The sequence below is a fragment of the Hemitrygon akajei genome, chromosome 11, assembly GCF_048418815.1.
Source record: "Hemitrygon akajei chromosome 11, sHemAka1.3, whole genome shotgun sequence".
NCBI lineage: Eukaryota > Metazoa > Chordata > Chondrichthyes > Myliobatiformes > Dasyatidae > Hemitrygon > Hemitrygon akajei.
This window is the reverse complement of record NC_133134.1, coordinates 142738249-142748902: the sequence shown is the minus strand read 5'-3', so window position 1 is coordinate 142748902 and position 10654 is coordinate 142738249. Positions and strand designations below refer to the sequence as shown.

At 37.9% G+C, this 10654-nt stretch overlaps 1 protein-coding gene across 1 annotated transcript in view; it reads left to right on the top strand.

Annotated features, from left to right (window-relative positions):
• Nucleotides 1-696: 696 nt before the first annotated feature.
• Nucleotides 697-10654, top strand: part of LOC140736093 (myelin transcription factor 1-like) — a 127885-nt gene continuing 117927 nt past the window's right edge. The window contains 1 exon segment of the mRNA XM_073061844.1: nt 697-750. The gene's annotated coding sequence lies outside the window, so the exon portion shown is untranslated.

Sequence of the window (10654 nt, the reverse complement as noted above, 5' to 3'; positions counted from 1 at the left end):
TTTTTTATTCTGCCATTTTCCCCTGTCCTTCTCAGTCCTGAAGAAGGGACTCAGCTCAAAACGTCAACTGTTTATTCATTTTCATAGATGCTGTCTGACCTGCTGAGTTCTTGTGTGTGTTGCTTTACATTTATAGCATCTGAAGACTTTCTTGTGCTTATGATCCAGCATGTTCTTCATCATATTCCATGGTATTTTATTCTATTTTTATAAACGCTATTATTTCACTATAATATAAATGACCAGGAACATCAAGTATAAATGTAAATGTATTTCTTTTTAACCAAACACACATTATTTAACATACAGTGATAGAGTAGTAACTTTTCTCTGGAGTCAACTCTAAAATAATTAGCACTCATTAAAATAACCTATTTATAGTCAGGTGCCAGTATTACAACAAGGGCAATAATGCTGTTTGTCATCTGTAGTTCTCAGTTGAAGTAGCAATTTTATTAAATTAAAGATGTTTATTAAGAATGAAGCATAGATAATATGGTCACTCAAAATAATTCTTGACTAACAGCAAAACTATCTAAGGTTCAGAATTAACAGTGGTCTGTCAGACAGAAGCTAGTGAATTTGGCAATGGACCAGTTACGGTGGGAGTGGAACTGGAACTGGCCCACTGGATCAATTAATGCATTCTAGCGCTGATCCACTTTCACTGTACTGGGCTTGTGTGTACACAAGAAGCTTCTTGTACGGGCTTTTACAAAGTAACTTCAGTAGCTATCAGTGCTTTGAAAGGTGAGTACTTTTTGATTTTTAATGTGTTGGCGGATTTGATTTTTCGTTTGGACCGACAGTTGATTTAAGGTGTATTCCTTGATCTTAATAATTTAATACTGTGACAGACATTCACAGAATCCACTGAGGAATTGTGAAGGATAAATGTTGACTGATACTGCTGTGTATTGCCATGTTAGATAACTGGATGTTCAAGCTACATTATTGTTTTTCAGTGAGACGGCAACATTCAGTAAATGGAGTTGTACGGGTTTGATTATTTTTTGGTTTTTTTTCACTATCATGTTTAGAAGGCAGCTTGGGCATTTTTGAGCATTATAATTTATTATCAGTCCTTATTTAAAGCAATAGAAAAATGATCTGAGAAAAATTAATTTGCTTTCTAATGTTATTTTTTGGGTGGTAGATGACAAGAGTGTATGGCTAGTAAGAGTTTAACAATTGAACAGAATTCATTAGAATCCAGTTTTCCTTTACAAATCATAAATAGGATAGAATTGTAAAATCTTACCATGCTCTAATTTAGGACTTAACTTTTGGGAGTACTTCAAACCATGACACTTTCTTGCAACCAGTTCATACAGCAGTGATGTAATTTTGAAAATTGTAAGAAATGAGCTAAACATACAGTATCAACAAGCCAAGCAGAGTGTTCAGAGTAGCAGATTATAAATCTGAGGATGTCATGCTGAGACTCTATAGTGCTCTTGTCAGTCTGAACTTTAAATAGTGCACTGAGTACTTGTCACTGAAAGGGACAGCAAAACTGATTTTCAGGACCAGAATACGGAGCAAAGGTTAGATAAACTGAACTGCTTCTGTACTAAGTGGAGATAAATTGAGAAGATCATAAAAAGTATTTAATGTGTTGGGTCAAATAATGTTAACATGGAGAACCAAGTATTGATCCAGAAGAATATTTGAAACATAATTATTTCATAAAATATCTTCTTCTTGGTTCACTTTCAGTAAGGTAGAAAAATGTACAAGATGAGAGCATGTGAAAGCTTACCTCATTCTCGAAATCGATGATGGGTTTATCCCTATGACCCTAAAATCAAAAGATCATATTGGACAATAATGGAAAATTGCTAGTCATTGAGTTTTCAGGCTTAAGTGAGAGACTGCTGATATCAAACAAGGAACTGCACCCTTCGGATGGAGTTAGTCAGTGGAATGAAGAATGCCAGGTTCTTCCAACAAGATAATGTGAAGAAATGGAGTGACAAGCAAAGGTCACTGAAGGCAGATGTAGAAGACTAAAAAATAGTATTTATTATAAATTTCAAATTTGAGTGTTTTTTACAAATCCAGAATTTATTAATATCTTATAACTGCAAATAATTCAGAAACAGGGATATCTGCAAAACGATTATAGAAAGATTACTTCTTACTGAACTACAGGTGACTTGTTAAGTGAATATTCAAAGGAAAAGTAGCCAATTCACCTGTAGGCTTATCATCCATTCTGCTAGAAAGAACAGCTCCTTATATGTTTAGATCCCATCTTTTTTTTTGCATAAACCTGCTCCCACAATCCAGCATTTCAAGCAGGGAATGACACACAGGCCTGGGAATTCAGAGCTCCACATCTATTAAATTAAACAGATGGAAAATCACATGCTGCAAGCAAGTTATCTCTTAGCATCTGCTCCCCATGATCAGTAATCTCCAATTAGAGAACTTGAGCATCGTTCACCCCCCTCATTTCCCAAGTAAATAGCTGGCACATTTTAAAATGTTCCATTCAGCACTTTTATTTGTTCTGTAATAGTAATGTTTGCATTATTGAGCTATTAATATTTCATTAAAATATGCAATAAAATGCTGCATCCTAGAAATACATTTGCACCACTTTTCTTGCACCAAAACAATGTTAGCAATCTCAACAGCTTTTTTAAAGATAGATGATTTTTAAAAAAATTAAATTTCTTAGTTGTAATTCCAAAGGATGGGTTCCCTCATGTAACACAATTCTGATTCAGAGAAGGTGGTCTGATGTGAAATTATCTGGATTTTACCCCTTTCTTCGCAACTCTTTTCAGGAAGTAGCTCTTAAGTGGTCACTCCATAAGACAACCAGTACCTTGTTCAGCTACTAGGGAAATTTCCTGGATTATACACCTTGCTTCACAACTCTTCTCAGGAAGTAGCTCTTAAGTGGTCACTCCAGAGCACAACTAGTACTTTGTTCAGTTACTGGGGAGTCTTAACAAAAAAAGGGAGCATGCCACAATGATGAGAAGCAGAGCGTTCTCAAGGGAGGAATTTGCATGGCCTCTTAAGGAGAGTGCCATTGGCTGCAACTTTTTGTGCAAAGGGCACTTGAAACTGAAGTTGTTAGGGAGTTGCCCCATTTTCTTGTTTATTATTTATTGTAATGCCTGCACTGTTTTGTGCACTTTATGCAGTCCTGGATAGGTCTGTAGTCTAGTGTAGTGTTTTTTTTCTGTGTTTTTTTTACGTAGTTCAGTCTCATTTTTTAACTGTTTCATGTAACACCATAGTCCTGAAAAACGTTGTCTCATTTTTACTGTGTACTGTACCAGCAGTTATGGTCGAAATGACAATAAAAAGTGACTTGACTTGACTTGAAGATACAAGTACCCTTAATGAATACATGCTCTTCTGTTAGCTCTGCACTGCAGCTAGATTCCAATTTCAGGTGTGAATACAAAAATCATATTTAATCAGGAATTAAATCTTTACTAAAATTGGCATCATTTATTTGGGTGGATGCAAAAATAATGCTCATGTGCATTTATTTCTTGCATCGATAAGCCTGGCTTTATTAACAAGCAATATACCTTCAGAAATGCACAGAGTTAATTAAAGTGCATTAACATGATTTTTCTGTACACAGTGCCATTTTTCAGCATTGTATGGAAAGAATTCAAGGACTTTCTGTCAAAAATTCAAACTATTATTAGCAGAAAATCATATAGTTTTGAAGCTGCTCCATTATTAACATAGGAAATCATGTAGATTTACATAAGCATTTATTAAAAGAATCTTGCTCCATTTTAGGAGTTTGGCAGTGTAGAAGATGGATATTTTCTCAATTTGGGAAAGATTGAAGAGGCCTGATTAACAAATTGTCATAGCTTCTTTCTGTGTCCTTTTGGCCAAGGATACTATGGAACCTTTAATAAGGAGAGGCTGTCAGTGTAATTTTTTAATGTTAAATTCAGTTCAGGAAAATTTAACTGACTAATAACTTCTAGCCCCACTAAGTATTAAATTAAAATATACACCATATTTTTCTCACAAATATGATTCTTTCTGATCACTTTTCTGAAATTAAGATCCCACAAACACAAGAGTTTGTTGAAAGCTAAGAATAAAAATATGGCCAGTACAAAAAAGACACAATAATGAGTGTATGAGTGCGCAATAAGTTACACAAATTTGCATTTATCTTTGGGAGGAATAGTGAATTTAATGCAGTAGAGTATTTTTCTGTTCTCTGATAAACTCTCAGTTCACATTGTTTCAGCAGGTGTCAAGTACAGTGGATTCCAATTAATTGGAACAAAACAGGATCAGTGTATTTTAGACCAATTAAGTTCCTGTCCTAATTAGCTGAAATAATGGAAATAGTTAAAAAGGTAAAAAAAAGACAAATTGAGTAACAAATTCTGTATTTAAATAAAATACAGAACAAATTAGAACACTATCAATGCTACTACAGTTCAAGAAACTGTATTAGTTCCTAATAGTTGGTTCGGTGGTTCTCTGTTATATCTGACAATGACAGGAAACCTGTGTGGGAGAATTTTTAAAGTGGAAAAGCCGTTGCACATGGGCAGTCCCACTCTCTTGGTCTCAGAAGTCTGGGTCCAGTGGTACAAAGGTCTTCACAACTGGGATCTTCCATGATTACAGTGGTTGACTATGATTTCTTCTATGCTTCGTTATGGCTGTGCATAGAGCATTGCAGAACTGCCTTCCTGGCTGTCGGATCTCACTGTAAATTTCCTCAGTTTAATCTGCTTTAGCTAACTTTGTATGCTAGGACAGACATGACCCTATCTCCCCAGAGTATAAGGCTCCCGGCTACCCTCACCTGGTTTAGCCTTCCTGTTGAAGCTATGTACCACGGTGTGCCCACTGTCACATGCAAACAGCTACTTGGAGCCACAGGTGAGAGCTGAGTATATGTTGCTGCATTCTTTTGATTGACTGTAAATAAACAAAATCAGTGCAGACACCTGGTGTAGATAATGGACTGCCTTCATATGATGAATGCATCCGCCATATCTTTATTTTCATTGTAACATTCAAGATGATTGCTGATACTTTCAAATTCTTAGTAGTTCCTAACTTGTTAAAATAGTGAAATCATTTCTTTGCCACAGGCAGCTGTGGAGGCCAACTCTTTATGTATATTTAAGGCAGAGGTTGATAGATTCTTCATTGGTCAGGGCATGAAGGGATACGGGAAGAAGGCAGGAGATTGGGGCTGAGAGGAGATTAGATCAGCCATGATGAATTCGCGGAGCAGACTCAATGGACCAAATGGCCTAATTCTTTTGCTATATCTAGTGGTCTTATAGTCTTCTTTCATTTTCACTCTCAGCCATTTCTGGCATCTCTAAGCCTGGATGCTTGAAACCACAGTGAGCAAAACAATTTTGAAATATCTTACTCCGTATTTCTTGCCCAACTATCAGTGTCAAAATTCACCGCTTTTTGAACACAAGTACACGCAACTGACGCTATTTAAAAACTGTTTGCTCTAAGCACAGTGTAGTGTTTGCCAACCACTCGAATGCGCACATCCGACACTAATTAGAAATCATTCGACAATAGTCTCCTGCCCCAGTTAGGTGGCATAGTGTTCCAAATAAACAAAGAGAATACTGTCTATTTTCTCAATTAGTCTTTGTTCTTTAAGAGTTGCCCCAAATAAGTGGCTGCCCCGATTAGCCAATGGCTAATTTAACTGGAACCCATTGTATTCTCAGCAACTGACATAAAGCCTTGGAGCAGTGAAATTACTGCGATAAATTTCCTGTGCCTTGCAAAATATTTGTTTAACTCTCTTGCATGTGAATACTCTAAATGAACTTAATTCATTCATCTGTAGAATTTGCAAAAATCAGGAAACTTAATAGGGTTTGTTGGAAGTACCACACTTACTTCCAGAGATCTCCCTGACAGTATTAGAGTTGTTATATACGTTGGCTCAAAAAGCTACATTACAGGCCACCAAGACCAAAACTCGTTATTACTATTCTTGTAGTCAAGAATTAATCTTGAAGGTGTAAGCATAAATTAAGATTTAATTACATGGAATCTACAGCAAAGGGACACCATCCAGGCCAATTGGTCTGTTTCAGTATTTGCACTGCACACAAGTTTCCTATCATTTCATCATGTAACCCTATCAGCATTTCTTTGTTTTCCTTTCATTATTAATTTACAGGGAAACTTTTTACGCATTATCCAGCTGAGTAACTTATGCCCATTATAGTGTTACAAAGTTTATTATAAATGCACCTTATGAAATAGTGAGACCTGTGAATCAGTTCAAAAGTAGTCATTTGGTGGGCCTCTGCCCTGATATATGAAGAGATTTGTAAGCTTCTTAAGATATTTGAAAAATACAAAGATTATTGTATTGCTTAATTAGCTTGGTTGTTCCTGGAGTGTATGAGAAGATCCTGAACCTTGACGTGGGGACACCTGATTATTTAGAACATTGCAATGGAAGGGATCCTTATGTCAAGAGAAAAAATTGATTACTTACATTGACTATACTTCAGATGAGCAGTTTATTAACAGTGAAATGTTTTAATACATTTTGAGGTTGTTGCAAGTGCCACAGAAATCCATGTCCTAGAAACATAGAAAATAGGTGCAGGAGTAGGCCATTCGGCCCTTCGAGCCTGCACCGCCATTCAGTATGATCATGGCTGATCATCCAACTCAGAACCCTGTACCTGCTTTCTCTCCATACCCCCTGATCCCTTTAGCCACAAGGGCCATATCTAACTTCCTCTTAAATATAGCCAATGAACTGGCCTCAACTGTTTCCTGTGGCAGAGAATTCCACAGATTTACCACTCTCTGTGTGAAGAAGTTTTTCCTCATCTCGGTCCTAAAAAGCTTACCCTTTATCCTTAAACTGTGACCCCTCGTTCTGGACTTCCCCAACATCGGAAACAATCTTCCTGCATCTAGCCTGTCTAATCCCTTTAGAATTTTATACGTTTCAATAAGATCCCCCCTCAATCTTCTATATTCCACTGAGTATAAGCCTAGTCGATCCAGTCTTTATTCATATGAAAGTCCTGCCATCCCAGGAATCAATCTGATGAACCTTCTCTGTACTCCCTCTATGGCAAGAATGTCTTTCCTCAGATTAGGGGACCAAAACTGCACACAATATTCTAGGTACAGTCTCAACAAGGCTTGTACAACTGCAGTAGAACCTCCCTGCTCCTGTACTCAAATCCTTTTGCTATGAATGCCAACATACCATTTGCCTTTTTCACCGCCTGCTGTACCTGCATGCCCACCTTCAATGACTGGTGTACAATGACACCCAGGTCTTGTTGCATCTTCCCTTTTCCTAATCGGCCACCGTTCAGATAATAATCTGTTTTCCTGTTCTTGCAACCAAAGTGGATAACCTCACATTTAACCACATTAAATTGCATCTGCCATGAATTTGCCCACTCACCTAACCTATCCAAGTCACCCTGCATCCTCTTAGCATCCTCCTCACAGCTAACACCACTGCCCAGCTTCGTGTCATCCGCAAACTTGGAGATGCTGCATTTAATTCCCTCGTCTAAATCATTAATATATATTGTAAACAACTGGGGTCCCAGCACTGAGCCTTGCGGTACCCCACTAGTCACTGCCTGCCATTCTGAAAAGGTCCCGTTTACTCCCACTCTTTGCTTCCTGTCTGCCAACCAATTCTCTATCCACATCAATACCATACCCCCAATACCGTGTGCTTTAAGTTTGCACGCTAATCTCCTGTGTGGGACCTTGTCAAAAACTTTTTGAAAATCTAAATATACCACATCCACTGGCTCTCCCCTATCCACTCTACTAGTTACATCTTCAAAAAATTCTATAAGATTCGTCAGACATGATTTTCCTTTCACAAATCCATGCTGACTTTGTCCGATGATTTCACCTCTTTCCAAATGTGCTGTTATCACATCTTTGATAACCGACTCTAGCATTTTCCCCACCACCGATGTAAGACTAACCGGTTTATAATTCCCCGGTTTCTCTCTCCCTCCTTTTTTAAAAAAGTGGGGTTACATTAGCTACCCTCCAGTCCTCAGCATCTAATCCAGAATCTAAGGAGTTTTGAAAAATTATCACAAATGCATCCGCTATTTCTTGGGCTACTTCCTTAAGCACTCTGGGATGCAGACCACCTGGCCCTGGGGATTTATCTGCCTTTAATCCCTTCAATTTACCTAACACCACTTCCCTACTAACATGTATCTCCCTCAGTTCCTCCATTTCACTAGACCCTTGGTTCCTTACTATTTCCGGAAGATTATTTATGTCCTCCTTAGTGAAGACAGAACCAAAGTTTGTTCAATTGGTCTGCCATGCCTTTGTTCCCTATGATCAATTCACCTGTTTCTGACTGTAAAGGACCTACACTTGTCTTGACCAATCTTTTTCTTTTCACATATCTATAAAAGCTTTTACAGTCAGTTTTTATGTTCCCTGCCAGCTTTCTCTCATAATCTTTTTTCCCTTTCCTAATTAAGCCCTTTGTCCTCCTCTGCTGGTCTCTGAATTTCTCCCAGTCCTCAGGTGTGCCGCCTTTTTTTTGCTAATTTATATGTTTCTTCTTTGGACTTGATACTATCCCTAATTTCCCTTGTCAGCCACGGGTGCACTACCTTCCCTGGTTTATTCTTTTGCCAAACTGGGATGAACAATTGTTGTAGTTCATCCATGCGATCTTTAAATGCTTGCCATTGCATATCCACCGTCAACCCTTTAAGTATCATTTGCCAGTCTATCTTAGCTAATTCACGTCTCATACCTTCAAAGTTACCCTTCTTTAAGTTCAGAACCTTTGTTTCTGAATTAACTATGTCATTCTCCATCTTAATGAAGAATTCCACCATATTATGGTCACTCTTACCCAAGGGGCCTCGCACGACAAGATTGCTAACTAACCCTTCCTCATTGCTCAATACCCAATCTAGAATAGCCTGCTCTCTAGTTGGTTCCTTGACATGTTGGTTCAGAAAACCATCCCGCATACATTCCAAGAAATCCTCTTCCTCAGCACCCTTACCAATTTGGTTCACCCAATCTATTTGTAGATTGAAGTCACCCATTATAACTACTGTTCCTTTATTGCATGCATTTCTAATTTCCTGTTTAATGCCATCCCCAACCTCACTACTACTGTTCCTCTTCCTCTACTGTTAGATTGAAGGAGATTGCAAAAGAGCACATATTCTGTGTTTACCTTTTGAATTTTTTCCAGAGGAAGCATTTTTTTGGATTTGCATATTTGATATTACCTTTCAATCTAAGAGTGAAAATTATAAAATTGTTGTATGGAATGTAACCTTGGACAATCTTACAGAAGGATATGTATCAGGGGTTCCCAACCTGGGGTCTACAGACCCCTCAGTTAATGGTAGGGGTCCATGGCATAAAAAAGTTGGGAGCCCCGATATAGAACTTGGACCAGCTTCTGCAGCCACCTGAGAACCCACCAATAAACAACCCCTAAGGAAAACATACTCGAATGATAACACTACTACAAAAGGAGATTTGTTAGAACATGATAGATGGGCTAAATGTTTTGAAGAACTATCTTTGAATTAGACACTTTATGTTTTAAGCAATCCCAGAATAATAACTATTATGTAACTGCAACACTAAGCTTCAGCTTCGCCTCCAGAACAATTGAGCAATCAGGTATTTTGAATAAAGTAAAAATGCTGACCACACGGTTTTATAGTTGCACTCAAGGTGCAATCAGAACCGCTAACAGTAATATTCATTTCTGTAACTTATATAGAATTCCTTAGAAAAATCGAACCAATGAGAGGTTATTTGGCCCATCTGATAATACCAGAGTTTATGTTCCACATGATATTCCCAGTTCTTTCTCTAATCATCTACTTCTTAGATACTTCAGTGCTTCCTCTACCAAACAAAAGTGTTTGTAAAATACTAAAACCTCAGTGATCAAAAGAGGTTAGGAACTGCCAGGAAAGCGCTACTTTCAACACTGTGAGTCTTTAACAGGATTGCTTCTCGCAGGATAGTTGAAGAAACCTTTTCTCACTCATTCATGATCACAACCCTCTTTTCCCAGCTGCATCTGCAGCTTCACTGATGTCATGATTGGTAGGGACAATCCTTGAGCAGCTTAAAGTTTCTTGCTGCTGTTCTCTTCTGCTCAACTGCCTGTTAGCCTGAGTGCTCAGAATAAAGTCTGCTCCTAAGATTCTGGGATCCCCATTTACCAATCCTTCCTGGGTTCTTATCCCAATATCAGCCTTACCCATAAACTCCCTTTCTCTATAAATGTGGGGCCCAAAGTTCAAATCCCATTAGAGCCACTTAAAAGCCTGACTGAATTCATTGAAATAAAAAGCTGACCTCAATACAAAAAAGTATAGACATCAATTTGCATAAAAACCCAATTGGCTCAGTAATGCTTTAAAGGAAGAAAATCTACCATACTTACTTTTTATGTGCTTAATGTAGTCCTAAGATCACATCAACATGATGAATCCTCTATTGCCCTCTAAGAGCACTTGTTACACTACTCGGCTGCATCAAACCTGGCAATCATGAATGGGCATGAAATATTAGTCTTACCAGAGGTGACCACATCTCAAGAATGAAAATAAAACCTCTTTGAAATAAATAAATTGATGCTGAATTT